This window comes from Sorex fumeus, unplaced genomic scaffold (assembly GCF_029834395.1).
Source record: "Sorex fumeus unplaced genomic scaffold, SorFum_2.1 ptg000063l, whole genome shotgun sequence".
In the NCBI taxonomy this organism is placed as follows: Eukaryota; Metazoa; Chordata; class Mammalia; order Eulipotyphla; family Soricidae; genus Sorex; species Sorex fumeus.
Genome location: NW_026606120.1, coordinates 15,738,399 through 15,759,694, shown reverse-complemented (window position 1 = coordinate 15,759,694; position 21,296 = coordinate 15,738,399). Strand labels below are relative to the sequence as shown.

At 43.2% G+C, this 21,296-nt stretch overlaps 1 pseudogene; it reads left to right on the top strand.

Annotated features, from left to right (window-relative positions):
• The first annotated feature begins 8,568 nt into the window (after window positions 1-8,568).
• Window positions 8,569-20,844, top strand: LOC130036149 (patr class I histocompatibility antigen, A-126 alpha chain-like; annotated as a pseudogene).
• The last annotated feature ends 452 nt before the right edge of the window (window positions 20,845-21,296 follow it).

Sequence of the window (21,296 nt, the reverse complement as noted above, 5' to 3'; positions counted from 1 at the left end):
GACCCACTAAGTCCTTCTATAAGACATTATGAGATTATGAGCATGTTGTTAAAGGTTGAGCCTTGTGTGTGTGTGTATGTGTATATATATATATATTTATATATATATTTGATTTTTAATTTTAATATATATATATATATGGCTGGAGCGATAGCACAGCAGTAGGGTGTTTGTTTGCATGCGGCCCACCCGACCGTCCCGAGTTAAATTTCTGCATCCCTCTCGGATAGCCCAGCAAGCTACCGAGAGTATCTCGCCTGCACAGCAAAGCCTAGCAAGCTACCCATGACGTATTAAATATGCCAAACACAGTAACAACAAGTCTCAAAATGGAGACATTACTGGGCCTGCTCAAGCAAATTGATGAACAACAGGAGGGCAGTGACAGTGAGATATATATGTATATATATATATATTCATTTATATTTATATATGTGTAAAAATATATTTCCCTCTGGGATTGGTTGCCATCTACTTTAAACCCCATCAAATGTGGTGTTCCGCTCTTGGAAGATGAGTGGTGTCAGGTATGAGATGCAGCCGCATGCTCCAGGAATAGGTTCACTCATGGGTGAGGCTCGGCCTGAGCATGTGAAGAGCGGCCGTGAGCATGGCACCTGTTGAGTTCTGGAGGTTTTTGGCCACCAGGGCTTGACGTGGGCCTTCAATACTGTGAAATTTCTCTTAACTATGCAGCATGTCACGTGTTTTAGAAAGCTGTGTTTACATTTTCATTTGTTTCATTTTTTTCCCCTCTAATTGCCATTTAACTTTCTTTCTTGTGCCATTGGCTGTTCAGAGAGTTGTTTTATTTCCATGCATATATGTAGTTCTATTTTTTCTTTATGATTAATTTCTACTTTCTTGCCATTGTGTTCACATCAGTTACTTGGCATGTTTTAGATCTTCTTAAATTTGCTAAGAAAATTTTTGTGGTCTAAAAAATTATCAGACCTAGCAAATGTTCCATGTGCACTTGAGAGAAGATTGTGTTGCATCGAATGCGATATATATATATATATATATATATATATATATGTGTGTGTGTGTACTAAATATGTATGCATGTATATTTTTCCTTCATTGCTTTAACTTTGATTTCTGATTCTCTGGCTCTGCTGTGTTGGTTGTCCTCTGGATTATTTGCACTCTGACTCTGTAGGTAGAGACCCCAGATAGATTGTTGTGTTCCCTTCCGCCCATACCAGGCTTGAATGAGTCCTAAATACACCAAGAGACCAGCACCCACTGAAATCTAGCTCCCAATTGGGTTGAACACCAAAGGAGTTTATGGATATCTAAGATAGTTAAAATAGTAAGCATAGTGTGTGCATAGTGTGAGTCATGTGAAAGCAAGAGAGAATTTTTGTCATTGGAAACCATCACTACTTCAGTCCGTAACATTTCAAGTCCTCATAAATGAGGATGATGAGTGACAGGTCTAACTTAAATCTTTGCAGATCATGTGTGCCTTCCCTGTTAACATAGAATTAATAACCAACAGTTCTAACCACTGCTTTGTTGGGGGAACAGTGTTTATTATTACAGTTGTTGCAATTCATCCCACCAAAATGCTCAAGACTTTCCACCACTATCCATGTGCTACTTCCAGTTTCACCTCTTGTTTCGTCCCAATCCTCCCCCAAGTGCATGGTAATCTCAGGTTTGCAATTCAAGGTCAAGGGGGTGCCATTATTTGACACTCTCTATTTCCTTGTTTTCTGACTCCCAATATCACAGATGAGTGAGATTTTGTGATTTTTGTCTTAATCCCTCTTACTTATTTCAGATACAGTCACAGATTTCATTATTTTTTAATAGCTTAGTGAAATTCCATTGTGTATGTCTGCCTGTGTGCACGTGTGTCCTAACTTCTTTATTCTTCCAACATTGACGTTTGCGTTGTCTCCATATCCTGGCTATTCTAATTAGTGTTTCAATGAACACAGGTATACATATATTTTTCCAAATTAATATTTTTTGGTTTTAGGGGGCAATGCCAACAAGTGAAATCTCTGAATCATATGGAAATTATATTTTATTGCAATTTTTGACAAAGTGGAATAAAGTGGAATAATTTCCCCACAGACCACATAGAGTGGCAGGGTAAGCGTCATAGTTAGGATGCAAGGACCCGATGGAGCACGCCTATGCTTGAGCCCATTTCCGTGGTGTTTCACGTGTGACTTGTGGACATCATCTATTTCTCAGGTAATATCAGCTGTGTCCTTAGATTCGGCAATATTTATTTCTGTCACAACTTAACATACAGCATTCAACATTTTGGAATTAGCTAGTTTTGTTATAACTAGGGGCTGGAGTGATAGCACAGTGGGTAGGGCGTTTGATTTGCATGCGACCGACTTGGCAACCTGGGTCCAATTCCTCCACCCCTCTTGGAGAGCCCGGCAAGCTATCTCACCTGCACAGAAAAGCCTGGCAAGCTACCCGTGACTTATTTGATATGCCAAACAAGTCACAACAAGTCTCACATTGGAGACGTTACTGGGCCCGCTCGAGCAAATGATGAACAGTGCGAGGACCGTGCTACCCATTTTGGTGAAATCTCTGGAGTGTTTTCCCTAGAAGTTGAACTAGATCGTATCCTCAGTGAGGGATGCTTTTTCACATTGCTGCCAACAGTGGTTCTTTCTACTCTTTCTGACATATGGCATTCTCACTGGTGTGTGATAACATTTCATTGTTTTGATTTGCAATTTCCTGGTAATACTTGATACTGAACATGTTTTCATACACTTATTGATCATTTGTATGTCTTCTTTGTAGATGGGTCTCACCTCACATTTTGTGATGTGAAGATTAATGTTTTGTTGGGCTTTTGCTTGCTCTATACATCTTAACATTAGTCCTTCTTTTGATCTACGTTTGAAAATATTTTCTCCTGCTCAGTAAGGCAGTTTTAAAATTTTAGCCCACGTTTCTTTTGCTCTGTAATCACTTGTACATTTGCTTTCATCCCCTTTGTATTTTTATTTCTTTTACCAGTGAAGTCAAACTATTGCAGACACCCATGAGGTTCCTTTCCCAGACAGGTCTGCGTATGCTTTCGTGAATGTATTGTATGGATTCTGGTCCAATCTCAACATCTATAATCCACTTTGAATTAAGTTTAGGTGGATATGAGATACATATTTCTTTGTTTTTTTTTACATTTTATTTTTCAGTTTTCCCAACATGTTAGTTGAAGAGGACTTGTCTGCCCCACTTTCTGTACCCAGCAACTTTGTCACAGATTTTCAATAAATATGTGAGTTATATCTGTGTGTTGTCAATTCTACCCCATTGGCCCGAGAGTTTGCTTTTCTTTCAGTAGATCACAATTTTGATCACTATGCTTTGCAACATTGTTTCTGATATTTTCTTTAATGTGCCCCCTTCCAATCTTGATTCTTCCTGTATCTCCCTATCTTATTGGTTAACCCTATAGTCTCATGCTATCCCCACAACCACCTCCTCCAGTTAACTAATTTTCACCCCGGCCCCTTTGGGTATTGCTGGGGTCTCACTGAGAACCATACATTCTATAATGAGAAAATTTACTATAATACAGTGTTAAGTCAGGAAATGCAATACTTCCCTCCTTTTTTCTTAGAATTGCTTTTAGTTCTCAGGGAGTTTTATGATTCCGTATTAATTTCACGAAAAAAATTTCTAAATCATTGATGAATGTCATCAGAATCTTGAACAACTGCATTAAATATGTATAATTTGGGTATTATCATTTGGGCAATGTTATTTTTTCAAATCCATAAACATGTAATATTTTCCCATTTCCAGGATTTCTTTCCTTTTCCTTTGTAAAATGACTGATAATACTCGTGTAAGTTTTTTACATTTGTTGTGAATATTAGGTTGATTTCTAGGTTATTGGGTTTTTTTTTTTGCGTCACTCCCAGAGAAGTTCAGGTCTTACTGCTGGCTCAGTGATCCTGAGTGACACCCTTGGGGCTTGGGAAAACATATGGGTGCTGAGGATTTGGGTTGGTTGCATGTTACTGAATCCATTCTGGATCTGTACTTTTGTTTGGGGAGGTTTGTTACTGGTTTTTTTCATTTTAATTTTTTGTTTGGGGTCTACACCAGCAGTGCTCAGGGCTTACTCCTGGCTCTGTACACAGAGGTCACTCCTAGTGGAACTTGGGGGACCCTGTGTGGTGTTGAATATTGGATCCAAGTCAGCCTCATGCAAGAAAGAACCTTACCTGCTATACTATTGCATTTGTCTCTTTTCTGTCCTTCTATAAATTCTATAATTCAGTGATTGTTTCTCTTCTGTTGTCAGTTAAATAGCTTACATTTAATTATTTAAAAATTTTCTTTTCTATATATAACCTCTTTTTTATTTGTTTGTGGGCCACATCCACAGGTGCTCTGGGTTCTGGGCTTACTCTGACTCTGACCAAATCCACTGCTGCTCTGGGCTTATTCTGACTCTGCATGCAGTGAACAATCCTGGCTGACTAAGCAGACCATATGAGGAACAGGGATCAAAAAGATCAGTCATGTGCAAACCTACCTGGTTTGCTATCTTTCTGAACTCCATCTCTTACTTATTGATGAGAACATGTGTATTGTCTTTTAAAAAATTGTTTTTATTGAATCACTGTGAGATACAGTTACAAAGCTTCCCTGTTTGAGTTTCAGTCATACAATGATCAGATACCCATCCCTCCACCAATGCACATCTTCCACCACCAATGTCCCCAGGATCCCCTCTTCCCCACCCCTTCCCCTGCCTCTATGGCAGACAATCTCCCCTATATTCTCTTTTGTATTGCTGGTATGATTTGCTTAAGATGTCATGTGGCCACAAGAGCGGCTGCATTCTCCTGGAATTCTAAAATTCTAGATAACTAGGGTGTGGAGAAATCTCTGTAGCAAGCTGCTCAATTCAGAGATTTTTTTTGTGTGTCTCTGGATCATGGCCATTAAGGAGCTTATGTAGCAGCCGGAGGCAGTTTGTGGGCATGACATCCAGAGTCCCATCAGAATGGGGGAAGAGAGGGATCGTCCCATCCACTATCTCTTGATGCCTGGAGTTTGTCATCTCTGAACCCACATACCTGCACTTCTCACTGGGTTCTGAAAGGTGACAGCCACCGGGGGGGGGGGGTGTTTAGGAGAAAGGTGGAGGGACAATGCCTGCCACCCTCCATCTGAGGCATCCCAGGTAATCTGGCCTGGCTTGAAGTCTGGAGGCATCTCTGCAGTGAGCTGCTCTGTTCGGAGATTCTTTTGTGTCTCTGGATCATCGCCCTTGTTTCCATCTTTTCAAGAGAAATTGGCATTATGCCCTGCAGGGCATGCCCACTCTCCCACAGTGCACCACTGGCCTTAACTATGGCTTTTTATCTCTTTCAAGATTTATGGGCTGGAGCGATAGCACAGCGGGTAGGGCGTTTGCCTTACAAGCGGCCAACATGGCCGACCCGAGTTCGATTCCTCCGCCCCTCTTGGAGAGCCCGGCAAGCTACCGAGAGTATTCGATATGCCAGACACAGTAACAACAAAGTCTCCAATGGAGACGTTACTGGGCCCGCTCGAGCAAATCAACGATCAACGGGAGGGCCTTTACCTTTACCTTACCTTTACCAAGATTTATGGATCTCTGAAATAAGTCCAATAAATGAGCCTGTATAGCTGAGCCAGCGGTAGTTTGTGGGTGTGGCTCCCACAGACCTAACTTTTGGCGGTTTACTTTCTTGGTAAACTTGGCCCCAAGTTGTTGGGGACCGACCAAAGGCACAGCGGCAATTTGGGGGTATCAGGAAGTGTGAAGGCACCATCAGGCTGCTAATGCACTCACCCGAAGCTACAGGTTGACCTGCTGGCAGCACCATACTCCCCCCCACCCAACACGTGTGTCACTAATTCAATTTTGGCTTGTTCCATTCTAATGCTGAGTCCTACTATTGTATTCTTTACCTCTTCTTTTTAATTATTTATTTTTTCTCCCCTCCAGTCTTTTTGCAGGTTCATTGACTCTTGTGATGATTTCGTAGTTCAGTGATTATGAAGAGTATTTTGTTGCTTTAGGTCATGTCACTCAGTGTCGGAATTTATGAGGCACTTGAGAAGTGTTCTGGGCTTCTGGCCCTGTCCAGAGAATGGTCGAATTTCTTAATTTTTTCATTGTTACTAATGCTTTTTGTGAAGATTGGGTTTAACCCTGGGATCAAGGTGGTCTGAGCAGTGATCTACTGTTCCCATTGGTGTATCAGGCTAGTAAGGGTTAAATTGTACTTTTGCTCTGCTTCTGCTGTACCGCTTGAATTAAGAAATGCGTTTTCATGATGTATTCCTATAGTGACAGCAAAGTTAGAAATGTGAGCAGGAGCTAAGCACAGGTAACCAGGAGACAGCCAGAGGCAGGAACTCTGAGTGGCTCATTCTAGGAACCTAGCAAAGATGAATAGGTCATAAGTAATAAGTTATGGTTCAGAATGGAGTAGAAGGACCCAAGCCCACCTGTTACCCAGGTGGAGAAGTAGGCAAGGATCACAGAAACAATTAGTAAATTAATAGATGTCTCTATGGAACCTAAAACAATGTGTCTGTAACAAAGATTTCCAGCAACAAGAGTCCCACTCTAAGTCCCGTGTTGAGCCCATCCTGCCTCAGTGTACCTTAGTGTATTGTCATAACAAAACCAATTGAGAAGCCCTATTTATTTGCTCTTCTTCTCTTTGCCCCTCGTGAGTGGTTTCAGGAATGTTCCTGTGTATAGTGCTCAGTGCCCCTGCTCTGACTGCAGTTCCAGGAGATGGCCTGATTGCAGTCTGTCTTGACATGAATTAATTCACTCTCCTTGTTTAATGTTCTAAAGTTTGTTTTGGTGTGATGGATTAATCGAACTGTCACATTTGGAGACCCTGGTAAGATGTTAAGATAACTTGGAACTCCTGACTTGGTGAGTGAAAGGAGACCTAGGTCCTTATAGAAGGTGCCCGAGGGTACCAGCCTTCCTTAGCAGCCCACAGACTCCAGGAGAAGTTTGGCAGGCGGGCGAAGGAACAATGAGATTCACTGAGAACAGGTACCTTCCCGAACACCTTCTTACCTGGACAGACTTCCAGGAAAGCCCTTAGCTCCTCTCCCAGGGAGAGTTTGGATTCCAAGTCCTTTTCAGAATGTGAGGAGTGAATTTCCCTTCTGGATGGAGTTTGACTCTCAGGTGCCAGGACTGGCCCCAAGTGGCCCACAGAGTGCCTGGTCTGAACAATGCTTTGACAACGGTTTCTCACTCAGTGGCCAGGGAGAGACTGATCACCTACTCAATGTAGGGAAGGGTTAATCAGCCACCCATGTATAGTTTTTGTCTTTTTTTGTTTGGGGAATCCCCAAGGATCTGGTATTCATTTCCCTGCTCACCATCTTTTTCTCTTTCCTGTTACACTACTTCATCTGGTGAGCTGAGACTTTCTTTTCGTATCACTCTGCATGTGGAGGAGTGAGCAACTTTTCTGTCTTAAGAGGCTGGGATGAAATATTTTGGAGTTACTCATCTTTCTTATCTATCTTCAGGAGCTCACCATTATTTTACCAAGATTTCCATTCCCCAGGAAGCCAGGGGTTAATAACTTCCCTGTAAGAAAGCATAAGAGATCCCCGACAGTTTGATTTTTAGTGGCAAGAGAACCAAGAACTCCTTCTCTCTATTGGTGTCATACAAGTTGCTTTGGTTATTTCTCTGAAACTTGTTAGCTGACAGGTTCCTACATGGAACACTGAGAAATCCTTCTTAAATTTTTTTTTTTAATTTTATAAGGTAGTTCACAATAAATGATAGCACAGCGGTAGGTCATTTGCCTTATGCTTAGCCAGTCCGACTGAGCCGGGTTCGATTCCTCCGCCCCTCTTGGAGAGCCTGGCAAGCTACCAAGAGTATTCAATATGCCAAACACAGTAACAAGAAGTCTCACAATGGAGACGTTACTGGGCCCACTCGAGCAAATCAATGAACAACGGGAGGGCAGTTTGTTTGTTTTATTTAATATTCAAACACCAATCCCATCACCATTACACCTTCCCACCACCCAATTTGGGATGTTTTCATCCCAAATCCCAATCCCAGTCCCAAAACAAAACTGAAATAATATATTTTGTATTGTCTGTTATGAAAAAACTCTGAAAATGCTACAAAAAATATCCATAGAGGAAACAGTGTGAAGATTATTCTATTTTGGCAGGGGCCATTAAGAGATTCTTTAAGATATCACTAACAAGTGCTAATACAGAGGATTCCAACACTTGAGCTTTTGAGCTTTTGAGTTTGTTTTGTTTGAAAGACTGATAAGACCCAAGGAATAGGGTAAAAATGAGCTAATCTGAGATGTGAGATAAAATAACTAATTTTTGGCTTCCTCTGTCTGGAGAGAGAGGTGTCATTTTTTTTTCAAATTTTATTGAATCACCATGAGATCGTTACAAGCTTTCATATTTGGGTTACAATAACACAATGATCAAACACCTGTCCCTCCACCAGTGCACATTTCCCAGCACCAATATCCCTGATACAACTCCGTTTCCCACCCTCTCCCTGCTTCCATGGTGTTGGTGGCACCCACCGCCCTCCTTCTTCTTCAGCAGGCTGTAGCCCCTCCACCTTGTCACATAAACTCCAGAAAGTCCGCCACCTTGAGACTCCTTGTTTGCTGAGAAAATGCCTCTATCAGAACTAGAAAAGCTGAGAATGGTTATGTACCACTGTCTTGGTTTTGTAATCACTTGTTCATGATTTATCTTTGCCAATTTGATGCCAAGAGAGCTCTTTCATGACCACTTTCCCTAAGAGACAGACGGGGCGGAATGGCATTTGGGGGGGGGGTGTCTGAAGGGACACTGGATGGTCTCAATAGGCCAACAGGTCTCCATTTGCCCTGGGGACCACTCTATCTTTCTTGGTCTACCCCGAAGTCTTCTGGCCATTTGTGGAAGCGGAGGGATCAGAGAAACAGCAAAATCAATCGATGGACTATGAGTATGTATGTGTGTGCATGTGAGTTTGCACATGTTTGCAGTCAGTGTGTCCAACTGTCTGTGTGTAAAAGGCTAGAAAGTTAGGGCGAGGATGAAAGCAGAAGTAGAAGTCCCTCAAGGAAAGCCGCATGTGAAGTCATGAGTATCAGCAGCTTCTAATTTAGATTGAAGAAAAGAAAGTAGACAAAATGTTAAAAATATTTAGAACTATTCAGGTTTTTGGCAACTTAAACTTTAACGATTGCAGGTTTACTGGATTAAGACTCAACTTTGATGTTTAGTGTTCTCATGGAGAAAAATATATACTCTGAGGACTTCTTATGGGTCACTGTGAGCAGATCTGGAGCCTGTGCTAATTACAGAAGGTCATTCCAAAATATCAGCAGCCTGCAAGTGTGCTTCCTTTGCAGTTTTTATTAACAAATGAAGACTAAACAGTTAAGATAAATCATCCTAATCAACTAAGTTCAATTATGAATTTTGTTGTTAGTTTGATTAGTATGTATGTCAAATGAACTAAATAAGCTTTAGTCTTTCTTGTCTTTCAGAAAACCAAGTTTGTTTTGAAAGTTTTTAATTGTGTTGAAATAAATAAATAGGTATTATTTTGTGGTAACTTTTGGAAAACAGGGCTTCCCAGAACTAAACTCTAAAGAAAAATTTGAATTGGAAGAAAATAAAAGGGGGTGATGGTCTGAGAAGAGTTTCTAAGACAATCCATGAAATTTGCTATTTATAAATTCAGACCTGTTTGGAGTTTCATGGGAGGCATTGTCATTTTAAAAAAGGGGGGGAGAGTTTAGAATTATGTAGCTATAAAATAAAGTTATGTGTTAACTAATTTCAGTCAGTTTCCCTTAGTTGAAAGGCAAACGTATAAACCAGAATTGACCATACTTAGAAATATTTTATTTTTGAGATTTTCTTGTAGTTTAAATTTTAGTGTTATTGAGTAAATTTAAAAGTAGCTCTGTTCCGTACTTTTCTCCACTCCTGACTGGAAGTAGTCTGCAGCTTAGGAATTCATTGTTTTCTACTTAAAAAGGAAAAAAGTACTAACCTTTTTAAGCTCATTATCTACTTAAAACATTACTACTTAAAAAGTAGTAACCTTTTTAAGACCATGATCCAGAGACTCACAAATAAATTTTGGAAGAGAGCCAACATGCTACAGAGATGCTTCCGAACCCCAAACCACCATCCAGTTAAAAATGTAACTTCAGCTCTAGCACCCTATTTAAAAATTTAGAATTCCTGGGCATTTGATACTGTATGCCACTGATATACCAAGAGTAGCACAGCACATTTGATGGATGTAAGGTAGAAGGCAACTGATGTTGATAAAAAAGTATATATATATGTGTATGTGTATATATATGTGTATATATGTGTATATATATATAAATATGTATATATATATGGGCTGGAGCGATAGCACAGTGGTAGGGCATTTGCCTTGCACACAGCCAACATGGCCGACCCGAGTTCGATTCCTCCTCCCCTCTCGGAGAGCCCGGCAAGCTACCGAGAGTATCTCGCCCGCACGACAGAGCCTGGCAAGCTACCCGTGACGTATTTCGATATGCCAAACACAGTAACAAGAAGTCTCACGATGGAGACGTTACTGGGCCCACTCGAGCAAATCGATGAACAACGGGAGGACCGTGATATATATATATAGGCACAAAAGGCTCAACCTGTAACAACATGTTAGTGATCTCCTAGGCAGGATAGCACTGTCCTCCCATTGTTCATCGATTTTCTCAAGCAGGCGCCAGTAACGTCTCCATTGTGAAACTTATTGTAACTGTTTTTGGCGTATCAAATACACCACGGGGAGTTTGCCAGGCTCTGCCATGCAGGCAGGATACTCTCGGTAGCTTGCCAGGCTCTTGATAGAGGGAACCTAGAAAGGTAAGCAGAAATATCAGGAAAAAATGATTTTAGTCACTAGCAAAGAAAGATTAATTCAGTCTTAAGAAGAAAATAAACACATTACTGTGGACTGAGTTCACAAAAAGGCTCCAGTAGTAGAGAACATGCCTTACACGTGGGAGGCCTGGACTCATTCCCAGCACCTCCTGACACCACACACTGCCGGCCCAACAGGTGCCTCCAGCACAGGGCTTGAGTACCACTAGGTACCTGGGCAATGCCAGGGACGGTCCCCATAAAGAAACTGGTTATCACCAGCCCTACCTAGATCTTTCACAAAGGTATTTTCCCTTTTGTAGTTTAATTTTCTTGTGCATTTAAATAAAAGCACTTATTCTACGTAAAGGAACTAGAGAAATAAGAAAACCGGGGCAATGTTCATAACAAAAGGAACCACAAACTACAGATGAATAATAGCAAATCACCAACAGTCACAAAACCTGCATGTAAATAGCGTCTCAATAAAGAAGAAGCCAGAGAGAATAAAAGGCTGCATCTGATAGGGTCTGCCACCCCTTCAGAAAAGGAACTTTAATGAAAAATACAACCAGCCAGTTTGAGAACAGTTATTGGCACTGGAACAAGTGTATCCATGACATAAGATGGCATAAGAAATAGGCAGGATTAGAAAGACTCCAAGGAGTTGGTCTAGTCCAGCCTCATGAACAGTCAAAAGTGACTTACCAAAGATCCCGTCCCAGACAAGGGCTCACATGCTAAAGTAAAAGTGCTAAGGATAAAAACAAAATTGAATGGGATGGGGGGAATAAAGACAAAGAGAAGGCCCACAACAAAATATATGAAGAAAAAGAATGAGAGCATTTCAGAAAGCATCATTTCTAATACTCAATAATACCAACTAAACTAGGAAGCTGACCTGAACCTTGCCCCATTCTCAAAGTTCAATGCAAGTTACCTCCCATCAATATAAGGAACGAACTTCAGGGAGATGGCTAAGGGGACTGCTGTGCATGTTTTACATATGTGAGCCCTCGGTTCTATCCTTAGCAACACATGGTTCCCCAATCACTGCTGGGAGCTACCTGAACACTGAGCCAAGTACCATCAGTTGTGGCTCCAATAAATAAAGAAGTCAGAGGGGCTGGAGCAATAGCACAGCGGGTAGGGCGTTTGCCTTGCATGTGGCCTACCTGAGTTCTATTCCCAGCATCCCATATGGTCCCCCAAGCACCACCAGGAGTGATTCCTGAGTGCAGAACCAGGAGTAACCCCTGAGCATCGGCTGGGTGTGACCCAAAAAGCAAATAAATAAATAAATAAATAAACAAGTCAGAGATTTACATTTGATGGGATGTAAGGTAGAAGGTTAACAGATCTTTTTATGTATTAGCTCACAAAGCTCAACCTGTAACAACATGTTAGTGATCTCCTATACAGGGGCTTAATGGCTGCAAGGTGAGATACAACAAATTTCACACACTTTTTTGGATAATTTTAAGTCTATTATTCATAATAAGCAGTACAAAATAAATTATTTAGCATCTGCCTTTGGGGCAGGCTTGAGTGGTGGTGGGAAACTTCAAAATAATGATGGTGGGAAGGTGTAATGGTGGTGGGATAGGTGTTGAAATATTGAATGTAATAAAGTATTGTGAAAAACTTTATAATATAAAATTTTTTAAAAAATAATTGAGCAAGAAATTTGGGAAATTATTGTAATCAGTGTTATAGATTATATTGCTAATTATTCTGCAAAGTACCTGAAAGCGCCCCCTTTTGGTGAGCCCGGCAAGCTACTGAGAATATTCAATATGCCAAACACAGTAACAACAAGTCTCAAAATGGAGATGTTACTTGGCCTGCTCGAGCAAATCAATGAACAACAGGAGGACAGTGTGACAGTGTGACTTGAAATTGCAATATATGAAGATGATTTTATGTTGTGTCTGCTTTGTTACCATGTCCTAAACTAGTCTTGGTTTTTTATTTTGTTTTGTTTTGTTTTGTTTTTTTTATGTATTTTTGGTTTTGTTTTTCCTGGCTTTTGGGATCACACCTGGCAATACTCAGGGTTACTCCTGACTCTGCATTCAGGAATTATTCCTGGCAGGAGACCATATGGAGTGCCATAGATAAAACCCGGGTCAGTCACATGCAAGGCAAATGTCCTACTGCTGTACTAGAGCTCCAGCCCAAAATTCTTGCTTGTTTTATAATCATCTAAGTAAATGCTTTAAACCCTTCAATATTTGTCTTCCAAAGAAATTAAACTTTGAAGGCTGGAGAGTGCATCCCGGTTAATTTACAGTACAGAGCAAACTTTCTGCCTAGTTTACTCTGTATCATAAGATATTTAATTGTAAGTAAAATCATTGATCATTTGCAAAATTTATTGTGCCTGTGTTTAAGATTTAAGCTTTGTCACATTGTAAACTTGGTTTTGTCTCTTGATTTACCACAATGTTGTCTTGTCTGTGCATGTGTTAGAGTTTGAGAAAAGGTGATTATTAAAACAGGTTTCAAAATATGTTTATTATTCTACTATTAGAACTATGTTGTCAAATATCTGGTAAATGGCATGAGAGACCTTGTGACCAGGTTTTCATGTTATTTCATAGCACCATTGCATGCGCTCCTTGTGGAAGGGGTTGCACTGCATGAGTAGAAGGGGACACAGCATTGTCCTGTAGCAAGCATTATGCTACCCTGTCTTCGACATGAGATGGCCTACTCACCCACAAGAAATAAATTTTTTTCTACAAAATTCTAGTGTAGAATTTCTATATAGTGAAGAGCACAAGAAACCCTTAGCAACAGCATTTTGACAGAGCCAAAATAGATTCTTACAAATATCTGCAAAGATCATTCTTATCGTACTTGTAGTTTTATATTTGATAAAACAGTTTACACGGACAAAAAAATTAAAACAGGGCTTTCATGTTAGAAATACAATAATTTAGCCCTTGCTAAAGGTATTCAGAAAGAAAGTGGAGATATTTTTTAAATTTTTTTTATTTTATAAGTTAGTTCACAATATTTGATTACATTTAATATTCAAACACAAGGCCCGATCCCTGTCCCAAACACAACTGAAATAATATATTTCATATTGTCTTTTATGTAGTAGTGCTGAATATGCTTACCAAAAAAAGTATTCATATAGAAAACTGTGAAGAAATATATATATGCATATATATATATTTCCCTCTATGATTTGTTGCCTACTATCTGAACCCCATCAAATATGGTGTGGTAATTATGGAGACGTTACTGGGCCCACTCGAGCAAATCGAACAACGGGAGGACTGTTATATATATATATATATATATATATATATATAGGCACACAAGGCTCAACCTGTAACAACATGTTAGGGATCTCATAGGCAGTATAGCACTGTCCTCCCATTGTTCATTGATTTTCTCAAGCAGGCGCCAGTAACGTCTCCATTGTGAGACTTATTGTAACTGTTTTTGGCATATCAAATACACCACGGGGATTTTGCTAGGCTCTGCCATGCAGGCAGGATACTCTCGGTAGCTTGCCAGGCTCTTGATAGAGGGAACCTAGAAAGGTAAGCAGAAATATCAGGAAAAAATGATTTTAGTCACTAGGAAAGAAAGATTAATTCAGTATTAAGAAGAAAATAAACACAATATTGTGGACTGAGTTCACAAAAAGGCTCCAGTAGTAGAGAACATGCCTTACACGTGGGAGGCCTGGGCTCATTCCCAGCACCTCCTGACACCACAAACTGCCAGCCCAACAGGTGCCTCCAGCACAGGGCTTGAGTACCACTCGGTACCTGGGCAATGCCAGGGACGGTCCCCATAAAGAAACTGGTTATCACCAGCCCTACCTAGATCTTTCACAAAGGTATTTTCCCTTTTGTAGTTTAATTTTCTTGTGCATTTAAATAAGAGCATTTTTTCTATCTAAAGGAACTAGAGAAATAAGAAAACCGGGGCAATGTTCATAACAAAAGGAACCACAAACTACAGATGAATAATAGCAAATCACCAACAGTCACAAAACCTGCATGTAAATAGAGGTCTCAATAAAGGAGAAGCCAGAGAAAATAAAAGGCTGCATCTGATAGGGTCTGCCACCCCTTCATAAAAGGAACTTTAATGAAAAATACAACCAGCCAGTTTGAGAGCAGTTATTGGCACTAGAGCAAGTGTACCCATGGCATAAGATGACATAAGAAATAGGCAGGATTAGAAAGACTCCAAAGAGTTGGTCTAGTCTAGCCTCATGAACAGTCAAAAGTGACCTACCAAAGATCCCGTCCCAGACAAGGGCTCACATGCTAAAGTAAAAGTGCTAAGGATAAAAACAAAACTGAATGGGATGGGGGGAATAAAGACAAAGAGAAGGCCCACAACAAAATATATGAAGAAAGAGAATGAGAGCATTTCAGAAAGCATCATTTCTAATACTCAATAATACCAACCAAAATAGGAAGCTGACCTGAACCTTGCCCCATTCTCAAAGTTCAATGCAAGTTACCTCCCATCAATATAAGGAATGAACTTCAGGGAGATGGCTAAGAGGACTGTTGTGCAGGTTTTACATATGTGAGCCCTCGGTTCTATCCTTAGCAACACATGGTTCCCCAATCACTGCTGGGAGCTACCTGAATACTGAGCCAAGTACCATCAGTTGTGGCTCCAATAAATAAAGAAGTCAGAGGGGCTGGAGCAATAGCACAGCGGGTAGGGCGTTTGCCTTGCATGTGGCCTACCTGAGTTCTATTCCCAGCATCCCATATGGTCCCCCAAGCACCACCAGGAGTAATTCCTTAGTGCATGAACCAGGAGTAACCCCTGAGCATCGGCTGGGTGTGACCCAAAAAGCAAATAAATAAATAAATCAGCCAGAGATTTACATTTGATGGGGTGTAAGGTATAAGGCAACAGATCTTTTTTTGTATTAGCTCACAAGGCTCAACCTGTAACAACATATTAGTGATCTCCTATGCAGGGGCATAATGGCTGCAAGGTGAGATACAACAAATTTCACACACTTTCCTTTAAGGAAGTCTTTTTGGATAATTTTAAGTCTATTATTCATAATAAGCAATACAAAATAAATTATTTAGCATCTGCCTTTGGGGCAGGCTTGAGTGGTGGTGGGAAACTTCGAAATAATGATGGTGCAATGGTGGTGGGATTGTTGTTGAAATATTGAATGTAATAAAGTATTGTGAACAACTTTATAAAAATAAAATTTTTTAAAAATAATTGAGCAAGAAAATTGGGAAATTATTGTAATCAGTGTTACAGATTATATTGCTAATTATTTTGTAAAGTACCTGAAAGTGCCCCCTCTTGGTGAGCCCGGCAATCTACCGAGAGTATTCAATACGCCAAACACAGTAACAACAAGTCTCAAAATGGATATGTTACTGGGTCCGCTCGAGGAAATCAATGAACAACGGGAGGAGAGTGAGACAGAGTGACCTGAAAGTGCAATATATAAAGATGATTTTTTTTTTGTGTCAGCTGTGTTACCATGTCCTAAACTAGTCTTGGTTTTTTATTTTGTTTTGTTTTGTTTAATGTGTTTTTGGTTTTGCTTTTCCTGGCTTTTTGGATCACACCTGGCAATACTCAGAGTTGCTCCTGACTCTGCATTCACGAGTTACTCCTGGCATTGCTCAGGGACCCTAGGGGGTGCCAAAGATCAAACCCGGGTCAGTCACATGAAAGGCAAATGTCCTACTGCTGTACTAGAGCTCCTGCCCAAAATTCTTGCTTGTTTATAATTATCTAAGTGAATGTTTAAACCCTTCAATATTTGTCTTCCTAGAAATTAAACTTTGAAGGCTGCACAGTGTATCCCGGTTAATTTACAGTACAGAGCAAACTTTCTGCCTAGTTTACTCTGTATCATAAGATATTTAATTGTAAGTAAAATCATTGATCATTTGCAAAATTTATTGTGCCTGTGATTAAGATTTAAGCTTTGTCACATTGTAAACTTGGTTTTGTCTCTTGATTTACCACAATGTTGTCTTGTCTGTGCATTTGTTAGAATTTGAGAAAAGGTGATTCTTAAAGCAGGTTTCTAAATACATTTATTATTCTACTATTAGAACTATGATGTCAAATATCTGGTAAATGGCATGAGAGACCTTGTGACCAGGTTTTCATGTTATTTCATAGCACCATTGCATGTGCTCCTTGTGGAAGGGGTTGCACTGCACGAATAGAAGGAGACACAGCATTGTCCTGTAGCAAGCATTATGCTACCCTGTCTTCGACATGAGATGGCCTACTCACCCACAAGAAATAATTATTTTCTACAAAATTCTAGTGTAGAATTTCTATGTAGTGTAGAGCACAAGAAACCCTTAGCAACAGCAAGTATTTTTACAGAGCTAAAATAGATTCTTACAAATATCTGCAAAAATTATTCTCATGGTACTTGTAGTTTTATACTTCATAAAACAGTTTACATGGATAAAAAAATTAAAACAGAGCTTTTATGTTAGAAATACAATGGTATATAATTTAGCCCTTGCTAAAGGTATTCAGTAAGAAAGTGGAGATTTTTTTAAATTGTTTTATTTTATAAGTTAGTTCACAATATTTGGTTACACTTAATATTTAAACACCCTTCCCACCACCATTACATCGTACCACCACCAAATTCAGGATGTTTCTATCCCAAGCCCGATCCCTGTCCCAAACACAACTGAAATAATATATTTCATATTGTCTGTTATGTAGTACTGCTGAACATGCTTACCAAAAAAAGTATTCATATAGAAAACTGTGAAGAAATATATATGCATATATACATATTTCCCTCTATGATTTGTTGCCTACTATCTGAACCCCATCAAATGTGGTGTGGTAATTATGGAGACTGGGTAGGGGGTGTCTTTTGATGTGTCCAGGAATATGTTCACTCATATGTGAGGCTCCGCCTGAGCACGTACGGAACAGCCTTGAGAGTGGTGGCAGTAGGGTTGTGGAGTTTTTTGGCTGCCGGATGCCCCCCCAAATGTTCGTCCTTGTCCCCCCAAACTTCAACTCCGCCCGCGCCCCTAAGTCTCGCCTTCTCGGTCCCTCCCCGCTTTCCTGTCTCGCTCCCCCTCTTCCCCCTCCCCCCATCACCATGGCCCGGGGCGCGCGGGGCGGCGGGTCGGGCCGGGTCTCACCCCTTCCCCTCCCCCAGGCTCCCCCTCCATGAGGATTTCCAAACCGGCGTGTCCCGGCCCGGCCAAGGGGATCCCCGCTACTTCGGAGTCGGCTACGTGGACGACACGCAGTTCGTGCGCTTCGACAGCGACTCGGCGAGTCCCAGGATGGAGCCCGGGCGCCGTGGGCGGAGCAGGGGGACCCGGGCCCTGGGAGCGGGAGACGCGGAACACAAAGGCCTCCGCACAGACTTTCCAGGGAACCTCGACGCCGCGCTCGGCTGGGACGAGCCGGCACAGGGACCGGCCGGGTCGCCCGAGGCGGGTCCGAGCGTCCCCGAGGCTGAGGACCCGCCCCGACCTTGACCTGGAGGCGCCGCGGGGACCGGGCCCGGTTCCGTTTTCGGTTCGAGTCTAATCTGTGCGGGGCTGGCCAGACTCTCACACCAGGGCATGCCCGGCTGCCACGTGGGGTCCCACGGGCGCCTCCTGCGCGGGTACCGTCAAGCCGCCTACGCCGGCGCCCACTACCTCGCCCTGACCGAGGACCTGCGCTCCTGGACGGCGGCGGCGGGCACGCAGGCTTGGCGAACCCAGCAAAAGTGGGAGCAGGAGGGTGGGGCTGAGCACTGGAGGAACTACCTGGAGGGCAGGTGCGTGCAGTGGCTCCTCAGACACCTGGAGCACGGGAAGGACACGCTGCTGCGCGCAGGTACCGGTCCCTGAGGGTGAGGACCCCTGGCCGCCCCTGGGGGGGGCGACTCCCCACAAGGGCGGACACAAGGGGGTTCAGTGTCAGAACAGCGCCCCTTCCTCAGTCGGGAGAGGGACGGACCCCCTGGTTTACATGTTCTCCACCAGAGAGACTTGCCCTCACACCCACCCTGCGTCCCCGGGACTGTGAAGGACCCGAGTGTCCCTGGGGGAGGGGCGACCTCCTCTGAAATAACGAATGTGGGTTCCCTGGAACCCAGCAGCCATCTGTGAACTCGCTCAAAGATGCTCTTAGCTCTGACTCCTGCTTCTCTCAGCCTCTCACCCTCCTCCCAGGGCAGGACCAGAGTCAGTATGTCCGAAAGATCCTGACCTCCTTCCCAAACCCTGTTCTAGAACTTTCCAAGCAATAGGATTTTATCCAGTTTCTCCAGCCAAGTCTGTGTCTGGATTTTTACCTCCTATTCCAAACCAATGATCCTGTTCAACCCCATTGTGGAAGTGACCCAAAGTGTGAATTTTCTCATTTTCCCTCCTCAGAAGCTCCCAGGACACACATAACCCACCACCCCTGCTCTGACCGTGCGGTCACCCTGAGGTGCTGGGCCCTGGGCTTCTACCCTGCCGAGATCACCCTGACCTGGCAGCGTGATGACCCAGGACACAGAACTGGTGGAGACCAGGCCTTCAGGGGATGGAACCTTCCAGAAGTGGGCAGCTGTGGTGGTGCCTCCTGGAGAAGAGCAGAGATACACGTGCCGTGTGCAGCACCAGGGGCTGCCGGAGCCTGTCACCCTGAGATGGGGTAAGGAGGGGGACGGGGCACAGAGCCTGTTCTCAGGGGAATCAGGGTTGGCCCCTCTGGGGAACTGTTGAGGGTCAGGCTGAGGCTGGAGGTCAGACCCTCTCCTTCTTTCCTTTCCAGAGCACCCTTCTCAGTCCACCATCCTCACTGTGGGCATCATTGTTGACCTGGCTCTCCTTGGGGCTGTGATCACTGGAGCTGTGGTGGGAGCTGTGATCAGTAGGAGGAAGCGCTCAGGTAAGATGGGGGAAGCAGGTGATGGGAATCTGTCCGACCTGGCAGGTCTTGAGTCTTGTCCCCCTTTAGGCTTCCCCCTATATTAGTTCTCCTGCCCATTAGCAGGAGCACCGCCCGCCCCCGTGCAGTTGCTCACACTCCCCCTGTGCGTGCCGCTCTCAGGTTTGCTCTTGAAAGACACTTTCACCTCCATAAGCGGGGGATGAACATGGGTCCCAGTGTCCCAGGTCACAGGGACTGTACTGCTGAGCACACACCACCAGGAGAAGGCTCCTCGGTTGTGGAGCATTTTCTTCCTGCGTGTTTCCTGGTCCTGCCCTCACTGTTTAGAGTTCTGACGCTTCCCTGGGATCCGGACCTAGAGAGCTGCTCTGTGGCCTCAGGACCCAGTGCTCTTCCTGATCTTCCCTGGGATGTTTCCTTCCCCCAGGTGAGAAAGGAGGACAGCACACTCAGGCTGCAAGTAAGTGTGGGCAGGCCTGGGGCCCTAGAATCCTGGGGATAGGGATTGGGAGCTATTGCACCCCTAGGTCCTCCTCTAGTCCCCACCCCTGTGACTCTGACCTTGCCCTGTTTGTTCCTCCCCAGACAGCGACAGTTCCCAAGGCTCTGATGAGTCTCTCTCGAATCCTAGAGGTGAGACTCTGGAGGCTGGAATGGGTGGGATTGGGCAGAGGGGACAGGATTAGGCTTGGCGGTTCTTTGAGAGGGATGCTGGGAGCTTGCTCAGGATGTCACCACTTCTGTGACTCACCTGAGTCTCTTTATTCTTTTCTCTTACAGTGTGAGACAGCTGCCCTGCTGGGTTTCCTCACATCCCGATATTGTGATTCAAGAACTGCTGATTCTCTTTCTGCCCTGGGACCTGAGTGTGTCTCTGTCCTGCCACTTACGGTGATGGGAGAGACTGGCCCACCCCTGCCCACCGGGCCCTCCCCACACTGACCTGCATTCTCTTGCTGATGCTCTGGGCTGTGCCAGCAGAGACAGGAGTCAGCCATCTCCATCTGTGTTAGCTTCTTGTTTTTCTGAATGAATGTTTCTCCCTTACTGAAATAAGCAACTGATTTGCATTTTTCTAATTCCTGTTTTGTGGGATTGAGGGTTAATAAAGGAAATTCCTGAAATTTGAGAAGGAATAAATGGAAATCCTGAGACCTTCCATGTGTTTTCTGTTTTGATTTGAATCTGTCCCAGATGTGACAGGAGAGGCTAGAGGGTTTGGGGGGGGGGGGAGGCGGGAACATACCTGTGCCCAGTCTGTCTCTGTCTCAGCCACTGTGGGTTCTGATGTGGCCACTCCTCTGTCTGGGTCATCTCTCCTGCTCCTTGTCCTGGTCCCTCAGTCGTACCACATCCCACGGGCCCTTGGTCACAGGGACTCAGGTCACACCCAGGCTCATCCTGTCCCAGGACCATGAGCAGCGAGGGCTTCTGTGCTGGTCAGTCTAGGCTCAGGCCTGGGTCTGCTCCTCAGCCCCATCTGGGTGTTT